This window comes from Carassius carassius, chromosome 49 (genome assembly GCF_963082965.1).
Source record: "Carassius carassius chromosome 49, fCarCar2.1, whole genome shotgun sequence".
Taxonomy (NCBI): domain Eukaryota; kingdom Metazoa; phylum Chordata; class Actinopteri; order Cypriniformes; family Cyprinidae; genus Carassius; species Carassius carassius.
The window spans coordinates 17893372-17900491 of record NC_081803.1 but is presented as its reverse complement, the minus strand read 5'-3'; the positions used below and the strand labels follow the sequence as shown (position 1 = coordinate 17900491).

The 7120-nt window shown below is 34.6% G+C and overlaps 1 pseudogene; it reads left to right on the top strand.

Annotated features, from left to right (window-relative positions):
• The first annotated feature begins 4414 nt into the window (after nt 1–4414).
• LOC132132574 (trace amine-associated receptor 13c-like) lies at nt 4415–5476 on the top strand (annotated as a pseudogene).
• The last annotated feature ends 1644 nt before the right edge of the window (nt 5477–7120 follow it).

Genomic DNA, 7120 nt, shown 5'->3' with positions numbered 1-7120 from the left:
TGAAAGGCAATCAATTATATCTTGAGGTTTAACACATCTTGACAAAAGTTCTAGATTGGTCCAGTCAGACCTGAATGTCCATAAAACGTCTTAATTAAGTGTACATCACAAACAATAAAACATTATTTGTGGACATATGCAAAAAAGAAGCATGTTCTGATATAGCACATTTATTGTTTTTGAACAGTTTAGCATCTGTTAACCAAACTAAAATACCAATTACAAAATACTGAATTATTATATAAAGGGATAGTTTACCCAAAAATGAAAATTCTGTCATTTACTCACCCTTATATTTCAAACCTGTATACCTTTCTATGTTCTGACGATATTGTTTTCACGATATCTTTACTGGGTCAATGACAAATAAGAATCTTCAAGATGATAAAAATCTATTTAAAAAATTAGTTTTTCAATGTAATCTTTGTATCCATTTTGGATTTCTGAAACAAGTTTACAGGCCTACCATTTTCGTCAGAAATATGATTTAATGAGGGTCATCACTGAATAAAAAGTGCTGAAATACTCAATCTTGAAGTCCATTATTATTGTCAAAAATTTATATTTTCGCAGTATTTGTTTATTAATGTTTTTATTAATTGCATTTATTTTTAAATACTTTTTATCATATAAATAATATTAAGAATATTATATTTGAACGTGGCATAACCACCTTGCAGGAGCCATTGTTGTCATGTGACAAGAAAATCATAAAACATAGAAGACCCTCATCGTAAAATATGTTTGAAATCATTGCTATTTATAAAATCAAAGTAGCGGAAATGATGTTAAACTGTATAGAACCGACATGAATTCAAACATTACATTTCTGAGAATGCGTTCACGTGTTTTCGACTAAAATGTTAAAAGATGGTTTCTTTTTATCATGTCTTTATTAATCTTGTCATTGACTTACACAGTTGTCTTATAAACACAAAGATATTTGGAAGAATATTTGTAACCAAGCAGATCTCACAATCCATTAACTGCCATTGTAGGAAAAATGATTATGATCGTAACATGAGGGTGAGAAAATTATGACTATTTTCATTTTTGGGTGAACTATCCCTTAAACACTTTACAGTTGTTTGGCTCATTTCTTGTAACCTCCACCCTCATCTCTTCCTGGAGCGAGCTTCAGGTGTTCTGCCATCGCTGAATCAGTCTCAGAGTCTCCACCTCTTCACAGCATCTGAGGGAAGAGAATATCTTTATTTTTAAAATAAATAAAATAAAAAAATTGAGATAAATGACATGCACTTATTTTCAAAATATCTTTATGGTCTACAGCTAAAATAAATAAATAAAAAACCTTGGAACAAGATGAATGAATCATGAATGAAACATTAGAAAAAGGTAATCAACATGCATTAGATTTTATTTTTATTGTTTAAAAGATGTTGTGTTTTAATGTGTTGCCGTTGAGAAACACCCTTAACAAGGTGTGTAACTGTGAGAAAGTGAACAGGACATTTCTGATAAGACAGGAGGGCTGTGATGTCCCCTGAATAATTAATTAAAACGTACCAATAAAAATTTTGAGATAAATGACATGCACTTATTTTCAAAATATCTTTATGGTCTACAGCTAAAAAAAAAAAAAAAAACTTAGAACAAGATGATTGAATCATGAATGAAACATTAGAAATAGCTAATCAACATGCATTAGATTGTATTTTTATTGTATAAAAGATGTTATGCTTTAATGTGACGCCCTTGAGAAAGACCCTTAACTAGGTGTGTAACTGTGAGAAAGTGAACAGGACACTTCTGATAAGACAGGTGGGATGTGATGTCCCCAGAATAATTAATTAAAGCGTACCAATAAAAATTACATCAATATAAGTAACTTTTAGCCTACTAACGTTAGCGAGTTTTAGCCATACTCAGTGAATTTCAGTTGACAACGTGGGCATCATTTCTCTCGGTTCCTTCGTGTCAAACAAGTAAAACTCAAGCACGTTAATCAAATAATACAAAATGTACTTACCCAACAGTAGATTTTATATAATATGTAACGATACATCTCCCTCCTTGAGTCCTCATCGAGTCTTCTCCTCGGAACTGGAAGACCACGAGATCTCGCGAGATAATCTATCCTATGGCGGGATTTTGTAATATCACGAAATATATTACTATGTTTTGTGTCTACATCTTGCCAGTACCGTTTTGGCAATTGAATACAACTCAGACCGAAATGGTGACCGGATATATATATCTGTTTTACATGTATATGCATAGATTCTATAAAAATAATAACAACGAATACATAAAACAGGTTGAAATGATGACTAAATTGTAGCATGGTAATCACTTAACCACACTGGGCAGTTTGTCATTATAATTTATTTAAACAAGATAAAATAAATATATTTACTTTGTATAAAAAAATAAATAAATCCTTCTAGACGTGTTAAAGACATCAGTGGACGTCTATTCACAACCTCTTTAAAACTACTTGGTGCACTTAAATTAATTATTGCAGTATTAATCAAGGTGTAAGCACAGCTTTTGCATATTCCACAAGGATTTCATAGAGGGTCACGATCGGACGTGTAATGCACGTGTAAAAGACGTCAAATAGTGACGTCCTCTCACAACCGATTCACAACACGGGTAAATATTGAACTACACGCAGCTAAAAGTCAAAGTAACAATTATACATGCAACCCCATAGAACTATAGACATGTATAAACATATCTGAATGCATTTTTAGGAAATGTTCTGTGTTACATATTTCTACCGATTTATGCCGTCCTACCGCGACTATTTTTGGCCGGGCACACGACGTCGCCGTCGGACCAATGTTTGCTGGGATACTTTTACACAGTGGCGGCTCCTGCCAATTCTCTCGGGAGGTGGGGGGGGTTCCACTCATACCACGTCCTTCTACCAAAATCCTCATAAAATACTTGTTGATTTTTAAATTTGGACTTGGTTATCCTAATTCTTTAATTGCCAATTTATCCTTATTGCTACAATGAGTGAATGGTATTTCTCTCAATGACACAATATAATTAATCTGCACTGAGGTAATGTTCGCAGTGATGTCAATCAAGTTCAGCTGACAAAGCTTTTTTTTTTTTTTACATTTGATAAAGATATTAAAGTAATTTTTCATTTTTTTTCTTGTTGTTAAAATTCAAAATAGTTTTTAAATATTATTGGATGACACTGTTTCCACCAGTCGTTGCACAAGTTAAGGTTACGCACAATGACAAAAGCACGTCAGGGCTAGCCCTCCCGGAACTCATTGAGATTGCATTGCAGTGCCTGAAGTTTGAAAAAAATGATCTTTGAATGGAAGTCTATGAGAGGACTTGGGGCGATTCTCAGTTTGACAGAAATCGGCCAAAAAGGGGCGGTACTACACAAAATGCCACTCGGCGCTGATTGGACTATTTAAGGCCGCACAGTCTAGAATACTGAAAGCTAGCGTAACACTGTGGTTAAATGTAAAAGATAAAAAAATCCCTCCCTTTCCTTTGGAGGTGTGTCGCCCTAATGGAGAAACCACCACTGCTTTTACATATTCTTTCCTTATTTAAACACTGTTGCTTTAATTATCTTAAAACTGAAAATCAAACTGAGAATCAACTTTGTGCTGCTGCACGTGACCGTGTCAAGGATCAGACAAAAATACATGTGTATTTTTAAAAAGTGCTAGGCCACGTTTTTGTGCCATGTAGTGGTTTAGATGAAAATAATATCAAAGGCGCCTTTTAACCCTGGTGTCTGTCTGAGGCAGAGGATACCCCAAACATCCTGAATATACAAATTATGTGCAGTGCAAGGAGGAAACTTTATACCCTATTAATCATCTATTATGTCCAAGTGACAAATGCAGATTTATCACGTAACACTTGACATAAACATTATCTTGTGAAGCTTGATGTTCAGAAACTCATGTGAAAAGTGAGGATTGTCACTTATCACACAATTTTCACAATGCACTTACATCATTAAAGAAATATGCAAAGAAATCTTAGAGATTATTATTAGTACAAACTACTTTTTTGTGAGCCATTTTTACAGTGAGTTTTAAAGTAAGTTCACCCAATAAAGAACATTGTCATAATTTACTCACTTTTATGTTGTTTCTTTCTTTTGTGCAATACAATAGAAGATATTTTGAAAATGGCTGACCTATGTATACAAGTATGATTCCGGGTGAACTATCACTGTAGCTGTGCTCCTTTTAAAGTTTTATTTCACTGGTGTTCTTGGACTTCACTGTGGATATATAACATAATGTAAAATCAAAATATTTAGATCCATACCTTGATTTTTGGCTCTTGTGCACAGTAATTTGACTACCAAGTTTGGAATTATTAAAAGAAAGTAATTACATCATTTTACAGCATCAGGGTGGGTGGTAGATGGGTTGGTCAATCTGATCCAGACACTGTATAAATGAAAGGACAGTAAGAAGAGCAGAACAAACTCCTAACAGGAGGAGATTTACTCATGGTCTATGAGACAGGGGATCATGAGACTCAATACTGCTTTCCTGCCATCAACTCATCATGTATCAAGGGAAAGCGCTCGAGTTATGAATACAATATCATGTATGTATTTTTTTCATTGCTGTCAGCATGGACTGTGTTTCTGAACCTGCTGGTGATCATCTCCATCTCTCATTTCAAGAAGCTTCACACTCCAACCAACCTGATCATTCTCTCTCTGGCTGTGACTGATATGCTTGTAGGGCTTATTGTCATGCCTGTGGATGCCATCAAGCTAATAGTGACATGTTGGTACTTTGGAGACACTTTCTGCGACGTGTTTATGATAATCATGGTACTGCTCATCTCAACATCTATTTGTAATTTAGTTTTAATTGCTGTCGATCGTTATGTGGCTGTGTGTCACCCTTTACTGTACCCAAAGAAAATAACAATGACTAAAACTTTAATAAGCATCTGTCTCTGCTGGTTTTTCTCTTCAACCTACAATATTGGCTATTCACTTAGTGGCAGATATTTTGCATCTTCCCAAAGATCAGATGTGTGCTATGGAAAATGCTATTTAGAAATAAGTTTTTCTTGGACATTAACTGACCTTTTTTTTTCTTTCTTGTTACCTTGTACCCTGATTATAACTTTATATTTGAGGATTTTTTATGTCGCACATCAGCAAGTGAAAGTTATAAACTCCCTGATGAAGAGTGGTAAATGTGTAACTGAAGGATCAGTGAGGAGGAAATCTGAGAGCAAAGCTGCACTGACATTAGGCATAATTGTGACAGTTTATCTGCTTTGCTATATTCCCTATATAGTGTCTGCAACATGTACTACAGTAATATCTCCTGCCACAATGACATTTCTATTATGGACTTTGTATGTTAACTCCGGTCTGAATCCTCTTATTTATGCTTTATTCTACCGCTGGTTTAAAATAACAGTTAAACACATATTAACATTTAAAATATTAGAGCCAGCATCCTCTCTTGTGGACATTTATAAAGATTATTAATCATTTTTGAAGAGGATAAAGCACAATTTCTCATGCTAACATACAGTTTTAAAGTCTTTGTTTGAGTTTTACATTTAAGTGGAGACATTAACAGAAGAAATAAACAAGTATGATACTCTTGTGTTTTATTCTATGTTCTTGTTATGGCCTTATTTTTGTTTGGCTAAGATTATTTTTAACATTGAAACATGTTAATATGTTGATAGTTTTGTTTATGTGTTTAATGTTCATTCACTGTGTGTGTGTTGTAAATATGTATCATATATTGGTCTAGACAGACACACTGCATTTAACCATGTGACCACGTATTCTCTTTTACTGCTTTGCAGAGTGTGTGGTTTTGAATATATCTATTTAATTATGGTTATGAATTATGTTTATGTTTACCTGCAATTAGAATTTTTTGTGCTTTGTAAATAAATTACTTTATTTAAAGGTCAGTGTGGTGATTAATTTAATTTAGTTTACAGTAATTTACATTTTAAATAACATTTATATTTTAATACATGTAAAATAAATGTAAAAACTCTAATAGTAAATACAATATAAATAAAAATATCTAGCACTAAAAATATATTATGAGCTGAAAATCTCAATCCTACCTCTAAACTTAACTGTAACAATTTATTAAAAATATGTACAGTTTTGTACAGATTTTGTACAGTTGCTCCAACAACAGCAACAGGAACGGGGCACTAAATTAACTGTACCAGCACATCAGTGATATGTACAGTTTTGTAAAGTTTTTGTACAGTTGCTCCAACAACAGAAACAGGAGTGAGGCACTAAATGAACTGTACCAAAATGGCTGAAAAACTAAATTTGAATTTTGTACTTATATAATCAAAATCCTAATTATATTTAAATTTAAAATGCATAATTTCAGTTAGGCTTTTGGCTTCTCTCCTGAGGCCACAAGAGGGTGCATCGAGCAAAATATTACTAATGCAAGTTTATTCAAAGCATTAGAATACATGACTGTGAAGAAGGGCTTGCATAGACTAGTCGAGTAGTCGAGTGATCAAATACTTCAACCACTAGTCGGCGCTGTCGGAAACAATTGACTAGTCAAGCACACATTAACCAAAATGTGTACAAAGAGTATGCAAGTACGACATGAATTTTAGGATTACTGTAACAGCGAAAGAAGGTGAGTGCAAGTAAATTGGATATTTTATAAACACAGTCAGACCAACAAGTAACATAAAACAGGATAACATAATCCTCCTGTATGCCGGAGGTAGTTTGAGGCAGACTGTCACTGGACTAATAATCTTGGTGACAGGGAATAAACTTGTGAGCTAACTTATTAGAAACGGAACGGAGCGGAATGTTGTTGGTAGAAAGCCACACTTTTTGACCCACAACGTATACGGGAGGCTTAGACCAGTGGTAATCGGCATTGGCCTTGGTGCGCGCCCTCATCTGGAGCAGAGTCTCGCAGGCACTGGTCCAGGTGCGGTGGCACCTCTGGTCAAAAGCGTGGGTGGAGGGGACCGCGACTTCAGATTTGAGACTAGGAAAAATAGGTGGCTGGTAACCTATGCTACACTCAAACGGGGAGAGGCCCGTGGCTGACACTGGTAGCGAGTTAAGAGCGTACTCATCCATAGAGAGTTGTTGACTCCAGAAAGAGGGATTCTT